This window comes from Pholis gunnellus, assembly GCF_910591455.1.
Source record: "Pholis gunnellus genome assembly, chromosome: 14".
Taxonomy (NCBI): Eukaryota; Metazoa; Chordata; class Actinopteri; order Perciformes; family Pholidae; genus Pholis; species Pholis gunnellus.
In genome coordinates, this window is record NC_136541.1 from 21,043,996 (window position 1) to 21,059,486 (window position 15,491).

The window sequence follows — 15,491 nt, forward strand, 5'->3', positions numbered from 1 at the left end:
CACCAATTTCTTTTAAAATATTGATGGTTTGTTCAGTTGTAGGTTGAAAGAGACGCGATTTTGGTTACTTTAAACATATTTCTCCAAAATGATATTACGCTGGCCGTTGATATGTGGTCTACAGGAAGACGTGATTTCAACGCATTTATTGTTTCATATAAAACGTCATAAATATGGAACTATAGACTCTGTGCTGTCAACAAGAAGCTCCCAGGACATCGTAATGAGAGAAGAGCACATTTTGTCTTGTATGTTCATGCAAAATACGTGTCTGTGTTTTCGGCTGTAACACGCATGCGCACGGACTCTGTTTATTTTTGTTGGAGACACGGCACGATTTGAGCAGCTCTTACTGAGTTGATGAGTGAAGTGAACGAGCTGACGGAATAAACGATGCTTCACGCTAACGACATACTCTGTAAGTACTTTAACTACTTTATTCCAATATTGTAAACCTAAATATCATGACCATACGATAAATAGCATGTTATGTTGACCATGCGGGCGAGGCTGCTAGCTAGCATTAGCATGTTAGCAAGTAGCGTTAGCAACATGTGTTAGTAAACGTTGAAGACTCTTTGTGGACTGTCGCTGTAGCCCAGCGTTATACAATTATTATTTAGGACATTTTAAATGTAAAATACACAGCGGACAGCGAGTGGGGCTGTACACAGTTTAGATGAGGAGGACGTGAGTAAAACAAAGCAATGTCACAACTGGTCTAAAAGTCAATATGTTTTTCTAATACTTGTTTAATTCACAGATGTCCAAGTTGAAAATATGGCAGACCTTTTGAAACCGGCTCCTGTGCGGCTTTGACAACGACATTTAAATCAGGAAAAGGAGATGATGGTTGTGTGTGTGTGTGTGTGTATATATAAAAAACGTTATTTATATTGTGCATTATAATGTGTGTATTTATAGGGGGCTCTCAGGTGCAAGAAGTTAATAAATACAAATGAACGGTTGCCTGTCTCACTTGGTCTTTTGTCCTGTAAGTAAACTGATGTGTTACTATGTTTAAGTATTTAGTTGCTACATATTGATCTGAGAGCATTACGAGGTGAAATCATGTTAAAACTGGTTCAAAAGTGAAAGTTTATTCGCTGACTATTTATAGTCGTTTAAACGTTCAGGTTTAGACCAGATTTCAACGGGATTTGCAATACTGGCTTTCAACTGATAAATGTGGATGTGGTTTCTTAGTACGCCTCTAAAATGAGGATATACTATTAGCACAATGTAGAGGACGAAAAATTGTAGTATTGCAAATCCCGTTGAAATCTGGTCTAAGCGTGAACGTTCAATCACCGTCTATGAATAGTCGGCGAAAAAACTTTCACTTTTGAACCAATTCTGAACGTCTTTTCAAGGGTGGGCGTAGACGTCTTTTAAACGTCTTTTAAACGGAAAAATGCTCACTGGGAGCCCTCGGCTGAGCGCCGCTGTGTTGGAGTTCTCCACGGAGAACGAGAGAGTCGCCTCCATGCGCCTACGGGCAGTGGTGTATAGTAATGAAGTAGAAATACTTCGTTACTGTACTTAAGTCGTTTTTTTGGATATCTGTACTTTACTTTACTATTTATATTTCTGTTGACTTTTACTTTTACTTCACTACATTTTGCAAAGAAAACTGATACTTTGACTCCGATACATTTCCCCTGAAACCTTCGTTACTCGCTACAAAATAAAATCTATCTTTAGAAAAAAAATGAATCATGAGACCAACGTCGGGGACTGTGGTGGAACACAGACTGCAAGCAAGCAGGTTTGGCGAATCAGTGGACCTAGCTTGCAAGTTAAATCATTGGTTAATCACGTTATTACGCAACTGCAAACAAGTGCTCTCAAAGCCGCGTTTTTTTGATTCCCAGTGATGCCCAGGATGCTAGCTAGCGAGCGATTACATGAGTAGAATTCCACTCTACGATGACTGATTTCATGATGGAAGCAGAAATGGAAGCACCTGCTGCTCCCGCAACAAAACGACGGTGGTGACGAAGACCAACACTGTGGCCATATTTGCGAGAAATGTTTTCTTATGTTGGAGTGAAAGATTCTTCGTACCGGATGATGTGCCTCTTTCCCGAAGCTACTGAAATATTGGCATTCAAAAACTCCCCATCCAACCACAGGAAACACATTGGGGTAAATGAAGATGAATCCCATGAGCCGCAACGTTAATGTTTAGTTATCATAATTATCATAAACCTGTTAAGCTATCTAGCAGTGTTTATGTAGCTATACATGGTGTATGTTAGGCTAACGTTCGCTAGCTATCGTAAATCAAATGAGACAATTAGTGTAGCAGACAGATCGCTAGCGAGTTAGTGAGCTGAGGAAGTGTTGACAGTTGTGAGATGTTGTTGATTTGAGTCATCATAGCTATAATCACTGCAGCACTAGTTAGCTAACGTTAGCTCACTGAACATTAGCTAGCCACCACACCATATGATTGACAGGATCCGCAAGAGCGCAGCATTACGTTTTGTAATACTTTAGTATTGTTCATGTTTTGATATTTGAGTCATTTTGTGGATGATCAGATCGAGTTATGATGGTAGCAGTCGACCAATTGCAGATTCAGTTTGAGCAAAACCTTTGCCTGTTGTGTTCAAATCAGGCCCATAGTTCATAGTAGATGCAAAAGTATACTTATGTACAATATATGATGTTGAACATTGTTGCTCCTGGATGGATCACAGCCAACCCAATTATTTTCAACACAACTCCTTGTCCTTGGTCATGGTGGCCACAGCACTTAAAAGAATACACTTCCTAATTCTCAAAATTCTGACCCTTTGCTTTTTTATTCACATCATTTACTTGTACTTTTACTTTAAATACTTAAGTACATTTCATATCAGAAAATTACTTTTGATACTTAAGTACAGTAAATATCAGATACTTTAAGACTTTTACTCAAGTAGTATTTTAATAGGCGACTTTCACTTTTACTGGAGTCGTTTTCCAGTAAGGTATCTTTACTTTTACTCAAGTATGGCTTTTGGGTACTTTATACACCACTGCCTACGGGTTGCGGGGAGCAAGGCTCTGACTGGTTTGTGCAGCAAAGTGGGCATGCGAGGAGTTCGGGGAGGCCATGGAGAAGGACTTTCAGTTGGCCTCAAGGAGATTCTGGCAAACCATCAGACGGCTCAGGAAGGGAAAGCAGGGCCTACCCCAGGCTGTTCTCAGCGGGGGGGGGGGGACTGCTGAATCGGACAGCGGACCAACATGTCCTCTGCAGAGTCCTCTGAAGACCTGGCTCACCCATATCCCTGGCGGAGGTCGCTAAGGTAGTCAAAAAGCTCCTTGGTGGCAAGGCGCCGGGGGTGGTTGAGATCCACCCTGAGATGCTGAAGGCGCTGGACACTGTTGGGCTGTCTTGACTGACACACCTCTTCAGTGTCGCATGGGGGTCGGGATCAGTGCCCATGGACTGGCAGACCGGGGTGGTGGTTCCCATTTTCAAAAAGGGGGACCGGAGAGTGTGCTTGAATTATCGGGGTATCACGCTACTCAGCCTCCCGGGGAAGGCTTATGCCAGGGTGCTGGAAAGGAGGCTCCGACCGTTTGTCGAACTTTGGATTCAAGAGGAGCAGTGCGGATTCCGTCCCGGCCGTGGAACAGTGGACCAGCTCTTTACCCTCGCAAGACTACTGGAGGGGTTCTGGGAGTTTGCCCAACCAGTCTACATGTGCTTTGTGGACTTGGAGAAGGCTTTCGACCGGGTCCCTCGGGGGTTCTTGTGAGGGGTGCTGCGGGAGTATGGGGTGCCGGACCCGTTACAACGGGCGATCCGGTCTCTGTACGACTGCAGTAGGAGCTGTGTCCGCATTCTCGACAATAAGTCAGACACGTTCCTGGTGGGTGTTGGCCTCCAGCCAGGGCTGCCCTTTGTCACCGGTCCTGTTCTTGACTTTCATGGACAGGATATCTAGGCGCAGCCGGGGGGTGGAGAACGTCAGGGTCGGGGGTCTCGGGATCACCTCTCTGCTGTTTGCAGATGATGTGGTCCTGTTGGTCTCCTCGGATCTGGACCTCCAGCATTCAATGGGGCGGTTTGCAGCCGAGTGTGAAGCGGCGGGGATGAGAGTTAGCACCTCCAAATCTGAGGCCATGGTGCTCTGCCGGAAACTGGTGGATTGCTCCCTCCACGTGGGGACGGAGTGCCTACCTCAAGCGAAGGAGTTCAAGTATCTCGGGGTCTTTTTCACGAGTGAGGGGAAGATGGAGCGGGAGATCGACAGGCTGCAGCAGTAAAAGCAGGCGCTGCACCGGACCGTCTTGGTGAAGAGAGAGCTGAGCCGGAAGGCAAAGCTCTCAATTTACTGGTCGGTCTACGTTCCTAAAATCAAGTCCCTATACTGAAATGTTACTTGTTAGGTGCTTGTAGAGAAAAAATTAAGACAAATATACACATTAAGATTTTGTGTTTTTGCAGTGTGGCGTTGTTTGTGTGGAGCCCTGAAACCGACAAAAGATGGTGAAAGTTTCTCAGACGAGTCAATCAATTGAAAGAATGAATATTAATTATTTCAAGTTTCAACAGCGATTCTGGTGTTGTGGTTCTGTGTCTGAGTCGTCATGGCAAAATGTGGTTGTGGCGACACCTACCTATTAGAACAGATTTCGTCAGCGCGGCTTTACAGGCGTGTAGTTGATGGGTGAGGTCCGAGCAAGGAGGGGGGGCAAGGTTCCACTGCAGATCTTTATTAAGTATCAAGTAGCAATAAAAACATAATTGATATGTTTTGTTTAAAGCCTACTGTGTTTGTTCTCTGTTTGTTAGTGACACACAAAAAAATTTAACCCTAACCCAAAAACCCTCTTTTGGTCAAATAAAAATTGCATGTGGGGTTTACAGTCAGTTGATTGCCTTCTTTTAGTTGGTGAGGTAGCTGGTTTTTATGGCTACTTAGCTAGCACTGCAATGCTAAAGCTAATTATGATGACTTTGAAATTGCTATAAGCTGAACCTCAAGGAGTTAAAGACATACAAGTTTTGAGGAGGTATGATATATAAAGACGATGAAATTCAACAGTGGCTTTTAAATTGTCAGACGCACATGTGCTAACTAGCTACAGCAAACGTCTGTATTGTAGCAAAACCCCCATGGTTTTGGTCACTATTGTGTGCAAATACGATGTGATGAATACTCACTTTACATTCAGAATTGCTATACGGCAGTGCATGTACATGCTGCAGATGGTAGCTCCCATTAATGTCGCTACATTTTTGTCTTTATTTATTTTATGTTTATCACTAATGGCATATGACAGAATACATTCTAACTGAATTTGTTTGTGCATCTCTGTGTTACATAATGACAAAAAATGGTCCTTGAATCTTTGAAGAATTTATCCTTTCATCCATTATGTTTTGCTTGTCCTCAGGATCTAGACAGCAAAGACTGCAGCTTAGCTTACTAACTTCAGTTTGATTCAACAAAGGGTTCTGACCCCTGGCATGATCACTCAACACACACACACACACACACACACGCTCACACACACACACACACACAGAGTCTGTAATGATTTCATCATGTAGCAGGATATCCTACCGCCACTATATAAACACTCAAAGAGGGTCGAGAGTCTCTCCTTACTTGCCTGCTCTCCCTCCCCTCTCCCTCTGAAACCAGGATATGTTTGCTTGTTTAAAACATGACAGACATCTTTTTTTTTTTTGTCGTCTCACAACCCTACAGGTTACTTTACCATAAACCTATAGATCACGGAACAACATATGAAAATTCACCTCAGTGAACTTGAATGAGTTAAACAGCGTGCTTTCAACATTAAAGTAGTACGTTTGGAACAGACTGAAAACATCCCTGTGTTGAAGAAAAGGAAGGTGCTACGTTGGTGGGGTTATGTTGTGTCGGTTACATGGTGAGGTGATAAAATGCAATCCAGGAAGGCTGGTTCAAAGAGTAACTTAATACCCACAGAAAATCCTGTCTTTGCTGACCTCCAGTGGTTTAACCAAGCTGCAGTAATGCACAGGTTTACAGGCCGTGACATCACTGTTGGGTGTGGTTACAGGTGCACCAGACCAAACCCAGAGATAAATGTTCAAACAAAGAGGGCAGCAAAACACTGCTGTTCCTCCTGGTGTTTAGTTACTTTTTAAATGTGCAATATGTGAGATGTAGCCACCTGCTCCAAAGAAATGGGGGGCAGCATTTCACCTCCAGACTCGGTCCATACAAACTACATTTTTAGTCATCATCTATTTAAAATATAAGCGAACTGCTAGCTAACAGCAAAATAACAATGCTCTTATAATCTTTAAGTGTAGTGCCGGTCTATAGTTATTGTTAGCCGTCTTTGTGTTGACTGGGCCACTTCCCGGGGGCTGTATCGTTCTGATCGTTCCAGTGCCGGGGGTCTGATCCCGGGGGACGGCCCCTACCCCGGCCTGATTGGCAGACTTTGCTGTTGTAGCCTCTACTTAGGTTAGACCCAGTGCTGCCGCTGGCCACAACCAGCTGAGGCTAACTGCTAGCTGAAGTCTCCTGGAGCCAGCACCCGCCATCTTCAAAGCGAAGTAGTCTTTTGGTGGCAGCTGAGACAAAACTAAAATACGTGGGTTTTCTTTTGCTTGAGTGTTCTGCGTCAGCACCCCCACTGCGTCTCATTGAAATGAACAAGGATGCTGTGTTCTTTCATAGTCCTGTGTTGGTCTGAACACCCACTTCTTTTGGATGACTTTAAGGAACAACCAAAAACCCAGTGTTACGCAGCTTCTAGCGTTATTGAAGAGTGGAAAAGATTCTGCCTGCAGCAGATAGACTTGTGAAACCATCAAGCTAGTATTCTTGTAAAGGAGGAATTTCCCAACCAGAGTAAAGACCTGAACACATGCTGTCTGGAGCAAATCATTGTGGAGCCCATGTTGCTTCATTCACAGTTTTGTATAATGTGTTCTTTTTCTGCAGTCTGTATGTGGGGTAAAGGTTTGGTGGTTAGAAATCTGATGTGGGCAGTAAATGCAACATACTCATTATGTGTGTGTGTGTGTGTGTGTGTGTGTGTGTGTGTGTGTGTGTGTGTGTGTGTGTGTGTGTGTGTGTGTGTGTGTGTGTGTGTGTGTGTGTGTGTGTGCGTGTGTGCGTGTGTGCGTGCGTGTATAGCAACACGCAGACTTGTTGCATGTCTGGATCAGACAGTCTAATGTCAGGAGTTGGTTTGTATTGGCGAACGATGTGAATAAATTAGTGAGAGGTCCCGTTCATTCCAGAGAATCGTCTTCCACTCCAGACGGACAGGGCCTCACATACTTCCTCTTTCTGTGTGTGTGTGTGTGTGTGTCCCACTTGGCCTAACACCTCCACACTGAGACAGGATATTGATGTCAGCTTCATTTTTGAGGGGATAGATTGACAATATTGTATATACCTCTATACTTTTGTTTGCGTCAATGTTTTGAGACAGTTTATAATGTAATTCTGGAAAGTAATACTAATCAACTAAGATGCTAGCAATCCTTCTGGAATTTTGAAAATTGCAGACTTTAATTCAAATTTCCATTTACTCTATAAGTGAAATTAACAATTTATGCATTGGAGATTTTGGCCACACTAATTCATGAAATATATGAGCAGTTTCAAGATCATAGACATCAGAAACCAATAGTGAGGATTGCAAGGGTCAGAGGGTACAGAGACCTAGTGCTAACTGGTATACCGGTTTTAATTTCCGTATGATATGAATTTTTCACACATCATCATACTGGTGCATAGCCGAAACAAGTGCTGTCACTCTTTAACAGGCAGCTAAATATATTGTTCACTGCTATGAGTGCTACAGTCGGAGCTAGTTGCGTTATGTGTATTGAGAGGGACCCCTAATCATGGTTATAACTTTATAACTCTTCTCTTTAAGACCCCCCATGTCTGATGCTGCTATATACAGAAGGATAGGTTTCTTTTTAAATATATTTTCTTAATATATGTTGTGTTTGCACTTTATTATTTATTATTTGTATTCACTATGTTGGACTAGAGAGAAACGATTTTTCAACTTCTCTGTATGTAAAGTACTGAGGAAATGACAATAAAGCTGACTTTGACTTTGACTATGATAACAACAATTAATAACCCACAACTAACGCTCTTTAACAGGGCAAACATCACGACACAACAGTTTGTGACGAATAAACAATTTGTAACACTAATAATTGTACATTTATAAAATGTCACCGCCGAACGGTATTCTGGGTACAGCTCCCTCGCTAGCCCGCTAGCACTACAGTCTGCTAATAGCTGGGAGAGGCTCCGTTCCTACAGTAGTGTTACATTAACGAACAGAAAGGAGCGATGCAGGATGAACAAAGATAGACCGGAGATGCACCGATAGAGTCTGTGCCCAAGAGAGGAGCTGTGTCTGCTGTTTGGAAGTGTTTTGGTTTTAAAAAATCCGACGTTTTGCGAGTTTGTCGATCCACTGTTGTTGCCGCTGGTGGTAACACGAGCAAATTACTCCATCACCTCAGGAGAGGTGAGCTGTTTAGCTGTAAAATAAGAACATTTGCTTCGGCCTGTTGGTGGTGCTTGGTTTTGGCTCAACTGTTTTTAACATGGCGGCCGGAGGAAACTTTGTTATTTTACAGCTAAACAGTTTGCTAAAATATATTCATGGTAATATTTGAAGGCAAAAATAGGCAATGGGCAGAAATAGGCAATGCAGTAACAGAATATTGATAATCATGTTTGATCAATGCTGTCTAGTTTGACAGTTTGATCGCAGTTCACAAGCGTCACGAGCAGTGATTGAATCTAGGAGCCAGAAGAACCTGGATTCTTCACACATAGTCTGTCTCATGTCCTGTCAGAATAAAGTGACAGTTTTAACAAATAAGACAAAAGTTATTTTTTATAAAAGTTGCCAACTGCAGCTTTAATAATCTTCCAAAACATTGTCAGCAAAGCTACTTGCAAATGTATGCCGATGACCATGGCGGGCCCTGCATTTTATACCTGGGCCTTCTGTGCTGTCCTACTGAGCTACGGTTATTATTTGTTCCTAGGGGTGTAACATCACGTATTCGTATTAAACCGTTCGGTAAGAGGCTTACGAACCGAACATTACGTTTGAATAATACTTCCTATAATTGGAAAATGCAGAAGCTTAAATTGTGGGAAATATAATGTTTTTGGTGGACTGCGCTCACGCAACAGACAACGGGCTTAGTGACCTTTTGAACCCGGAACAATGACAAAAAACAGCTGAGGCCCCGCGTGTGTTCAGGGAGGCTAAGCTAACTAGCTTAGCGGGGAAACTGATTTGATTCAAACAGAGAATCAAATGTCCAAAATAACCCCGCGATGACGGGATGCTTCGTCATTAACGGACAAGTCAGAATCAATGTAATTAACACAATGACAATAACCAGTCACATATATTTATATGACAACATAAAATGTCAAGCATGACGAATCAACCCAGCAACACTGCAGCGGTAGAGCACGAGCCATTCATATTATTCATAAAAACGACACGATAGACAAATGAACACATAGTAGCGCTACTGCAGATGTAAAAAAACAAAAGCAGTTGACTTACCACAGCTGCCTTCACTTAAAGACAAAGTCCATCCTCCTTTCTTTGTTAACAAAGTCCGTAACTCCCAAATCCGTTTCTCCTCCTCCATCAGCCATTGAGTGTTAAAAAAACACAGCTAGGTAAAAAAAAAAGAAAAGAATCTACACCAAGCAAAATGCTAAAAATGTCATAACTTCTCTTATATATGTTTCAACCTGAACTCTTAGTAAATACTAACATCTCCTAGCTAGCTTTCTGTTTGACAAAAGTCACGCTGGCCCACTGACCAATCACGGTGCATGTTAATGCAGACGTACTTAGCAGGCTACCTGGGTACCACTGGCACGTCAAAGAATACGCCCAACATGTCAAACTAAAGATCTGATTGGTTGAAGACTATGACAATCAACAATATCGTCCCCATTTACTTAAACTGCAAAGGCTCTCTAGAGGACCTCGGGCCTCTCTCCTTACATAGAGACATAGGGGCTGAATCTGATTGGATAAATGCTCTACTTAAAACAAGCTGTGCTGGAAACAGCGCTGCAGGCTCGAAGCAGAGCAACAGAGGAAGATAGTAGCTGTGCAATGAGAAAATAAGCTAATGGGAAAACAATTATAATACATGTAGTATATTTGTGAAAGATTATTAAATTATAAAATAGCTATAACTTTGTGATTGTGTTTAGGCCAGCAGGGAAGGCTTAGCTGGCCCTGACGGCCCACCACTGCCGATGACACTGTTGTATGCACACACAGCAAAAGAGCTGATAGGTGAGAAGCAAACAACGGCTATGGAAAGGATCACACAGTGGCTTGATCAGTAATGGCTTAGTTTAAATGTTGGCAAGACAAAAGGTATGTTTTGATCCAAAACCACTGTACAGCCTCGTAATGTTGACACTCTTTAAAGGTGAAACGTTTGATAAACTAAACTTAGATATCTTGGCGTAATAATGGATCCAATATTTTTTGAAATACATGAAAAATGTGGAGTTATGCAGCAGCAGAAATCAAAAAGTCGGATTGGAGTAAAAACAATGCAAGCCATCAACACGGTTGGTTAAGGTGTGAACACATGGTTAGGAGCTTCTAGATAGACATAATAAAAGACACAAGCTTTATATAATTCGGGTGAGCCAGCAGCAGGTTTGCCAGAAACTACAGGCCTATTGTTTGTGCACCACCCAGCCAACTGACCGGACGTTTACCTCCATTACCTCGCTATGTTTACCTCCGCAGGCGGCCCAGAATAACCTGTCACTCAGCAACCACTATTCACCCATTTCCTCCAATGGCGTGACTTTGCTGTACGAGGGGGCGGGAACTGGATTAAAACAGGATAGAGTGGGGAAAACAAGATGTGACAGAGAAGAGGGTTTCACAAAGGACAGGAAACACAGAGACATGTCAGAGAGAGCAGGGGGAGAGATGGAGGGGGAGATAGAAGCGGGAGAAATGAGTAAAGTGAAGTGGTGAATGGGGTTAAAAAGAGACAGACAGAAAGAGAGGGAGAATACAAGAGAGGAGGACGAGAATGGAAGGATGGATTAACAAAGGAAAAGAAAGAGGTGAAGATGTACAGTAGATGTTGTAATGAAGAAATAAATAAATAAAGCAACAACAGAAAAGCGCATGGAAAAATACTCAGACTTCAGCTTTGAAGTCCACTTTTAGACACAAAGTGGTCCGATGTGATTCTGATATGATTTGATAAACAGTGGTGGCTTCCTGTGAGTGCCCCAGAAGAAGTGATGACAGTTTTCTAACAACAGAAGTGAGTCAAAGCTTTTGGTTTTTACGGGGCGTTTCGTCAGCAGACTGAGAGACGAAGCTTTGATCCCTAACTTTAAATTGTGACTCTGTGGAGGGGCAACATCACTAGGTTGGGATGCACTAACTAACTGTACGTATATATAAAGAAGAAGCTTCACCTCAACTACAGCAGTGAAATGCTACTTATACATTGATGCATCAGTGTGGAAGTAAGAACATTTAAATGATTAAATTTGGTGAAACCCTAAAGGTAAAAATTACCAATTAACACTAATGTCACAGTTACGATGGCAGTAACTCAACTGAGCCATATGAAGTTAAATCAGTTTAAAAAGGTGTTTTTTTTTAACATCTAGAATTTTTTGCAAAATAAAGCCTTTACGACTAATTTGTAGTCACAGCTCTTCAACGTGGTACAGGATCTAATGCATGGCAGCACTGTAGTTATATACATTTATAAAATATGAAGTTTTCCTCCAGATCAGTGAGCGATGCAGCAGGTGGAAATCTACTTAAGGAGTTCATCCTGGTGTTCATGAAACCAAACTGAAATAACTTAGCAGAAAATAGCTTCAGTTTTATTTCTTTTGAATGTGGAATTATTACTTATCATTGTAAGTGCCCCATATTTAGTTTGATCACTATAAAAGCATGCCACTCATGGCTTGGACAAAAGCGTCTTCAGGTATCTTTAGTACAGGAGTGGAAGTAACGTGTAACATTTACTCTTGTTACTGTAACAAAGTAGTTTTTTTGTGTATGTGTAGTTTTTTCCCATGTGTTTAAAAAAAAAAAATGAAGCTAATAGAATTACATTTTCCAAGTACTTTCTCCTGGTATATTGGGAGTTTGCTCGTTTTTTTCCCTCAAACAATCCTACTGGAACTCACTGTCAAACACTCCCACTCACTTTAGCTCGGTGTTGGTCTCTATCAACTCCTGAGGGAGATACCTGAACTGTTCCTGTAAACGTTGCACTGCTCACATCTGTTGCATGGCAACAAACTAGATATGGTTTGGTTTTAGCATCACGGATCGTCCCCAAATGCAGCCCAGTCGCCAAGAAAAATGCTGGCATTGTACGTATGTCAATAGTTTTTATTGGTCAGAGCAAGTGACTTACTACAACTGACATATTGAAAGTTACGTGGTATAATAACGAGTATAACAAGAGAGAAAGTCCTCTAAGGGTGGATGGGAGGGTTGTGGGATGGATAAAATAGAAACACAGTTCATGTACCTAGTGAAACCAAAAGAAAACGTTGACTTTACTCTGAGCGTTACAAAAGACAGTTCGGTAAGGGCAGTTGTTTATTTAAACTAGCTTCATTCATAAGTTACGCTGCTATATTGCGCTGCTACGTTATGCTGCTACGTTACGCTGCTACGTTACGCTGCTATGCTGCACAAACCCTGATCTGTTTTCTATCCATAACCAAGTAGTTTTGTTGCCTAAACCGAACCAATTGTTAAACAATGTTAACTACATGGCATGGTGCGTTACTGCACGCTTGAAGCGTAACATTGTTTAACAATTGTTAACAATTGGCTGACATGAAACCTATTTTCATAAACGTCAACATTGTATCGCATATCGTGGTTTGCAGAGTCGCACGATGCCAACATCTTTTCTGCCGATTGTGGGTTGAATTCAGTCATCAACTAGTACATTAATTGATACAATTCTGTGATCCACTTATTAAGAACCCACACCAACAAATGGTGTATGTCAAAGCGCCAGCACCATGTTATTTTATGTAAGCCCACACACTCACCACACCAGCCTAGACTCACATCAACTCTCCAGAAACGCAGCACATGGTTCTTGTACTTTGACTGCATTTTCTGTCTGTACGGCCAGAAAAGCAACAGACTTTTGTAGTTTGTAGTTGAAAACAATCTGCTCTTACACAACAATCCATTGTTCATGTACCCCGTGTTGAAACATTAATGCCTCAGGATTTGTCCATAATTTGATACCTTACTTGGTTTTTCCATGTTAGTCATTGACTCAAATATCAATGCAGATGTTAATGAGATGTGACAGCAAAATAAGTTTTACATGTGAGTTTTCATCTTATGTTTCAAGACATAGGAATGTTTTTTAATGGCATTATTTTTCTGAAGTAAAACTGCAAGCAACAGTAAGTCTTGAGGCCTTGCTGTGGTGTTGAGTGCTGAAGCCACAGCTTCAAAGCTCTGTCTGTCAGTCGGTTGGCTAACACAGCTAACAATCAGACTCCAAACTCACTGAAAGCCCGTTGCTGGTGTTGACAGACCACTTTCATCCCATTTCTGTACTCCTCTACAGGCACACACAGAGACGTTATGATAAATCTGAGAGCTGACGATAACAATTCCACTAAATGTCTGTGCATGTTGGCCGTAAAGATACTTCCTACCTCAAAACAAAAGATGGTGTAACAGTCCATAGAAAGCACTTCTTCTGTACGTTAATATAAAATACTTTGTGAGTCTCCACAGACATACTGTAAAAGACTGTAAAAGACTGTAAAGAACATCTACATCTACAGCATGTAGTGAACCAATGACACTCTCAGAAACACAGAATGCTTTTCAATTATACTGCACAGGAGCTGAGTAATGCACGACTCCTCGCATCATAAAAGTTACCAACTGCAGCTTTAATGAAACAATTTAAAACGTTTAGAGGGGAAATCCCAGTTTCTTTGTGAGGTCGTGGACATCTGACAGTTCACCCTGACTAGTAAAAAGTGACTAGTAAGAGTATTTTCCTCGAAGTTGTAGTGGAGTGGAGATACAAAGTAGCATAAAATGGAAATACAGAATAACCACCTCAAAACTGTAGATACAGTCCTCCGAAGAAAAAGGACAGCATTGGTCATTCCAATGAGCGCTCCAAAATGACCCAAGTTTATGGTTCAAGCACGGAAGCCCTCTAGAGGCCGTATAAATTATGATGGGAGCAGAGGAGGAAGTCAGGGGTCGTGTCTAGACCCGTTCCCATCGTTTTTGTTGAGAGAACCAGTGTGGTGCTAACTTCCAGGTCTATCCTACAGAAATACATCATCCCTGCAGCACTCTATGATCACAGATCACAAACTTAGTTCTGCTCTCATTTTCTCAGTGTCAAATGCAAATTTCCCTGTAGATGTGACTGCAAAAGCTTGCAGAGCCAATTAAAGCTGCGAGCAGCGATGAACGGGCCCTCTGCTCCTCCGCTGTGTCGGGGTGCCGGCGGGTTCCGGCCAGGGCGGGCGAGAACTTCTGCGACCATCGGACGGCGCGTCCGCGAGTGAGACGTTTTTAGTCCTGCTGGAAATGATGCTTTGCAAATAGTCCAATGCTTCCTGTTTCCGCTGCCTGGCGCTATGGAACACGTGCAAACATGCATTATGTTGCTCTATGTCAAATGTAAACCACATTGTGTAAAAGTCATGTAAATCGGATGGTGTTTGTCAGAAAACGCAGAGTATCTTTTGCCAGCAGGTGGCGCTGTGAGTTCTAGTGAGAATTAGCTTGTAGACATCCTCAGGCCATGAGTGTTATCAAGCATGTGAAGTTTGGGACCGTTTGGAACAAGTCCAGTTGAGTTACATTATTTTTTTGCATAGAGAATCACGTAAAGTAGCCGCCCGCTACGGCTAAGCCGTTCGGTCAAAAGTAAAGCTTTTGATAATTTTTAATCACAATGGTCTTGAGATTGTATTGACAAAATTTGAAGTGGATCTGACAAAGTACCTAGGAGGAGTTCGTTAAAGTATAGCGACTAGAAATAGGCCAAAATCGATCAAAAAATGACATAAAAAGGAAAATGGCCGACTTCCGGTACAGTTAAGAGCATGGTCCCAAAAGCCTTATTTTTAAGTCTCTATGTGAAACTTGTTCTGACCAAGTTTCATACATGTACGTCAAGCGTAGCCCCGGGGCTGCTCTTTTGAACTGGCTAGGAGGAGTAAATAAAAGTATCAAATATGACATTTGCTTTTGCCAGTAGGTGGCGCTATGAGTTATTTCATTTCTTTCAATTGATCTATGTTCAGGTTTGAAGTGGCATCATGCATAAGAAGTTTTGTGGGGATTGGATAATGTACCTTGGAGTTATAACAACTTCATTTGTCATGCCCAATGAGGTAAAATGGCCGCCACGCCACGTCAAGGTTCTTCGACGAAAACTC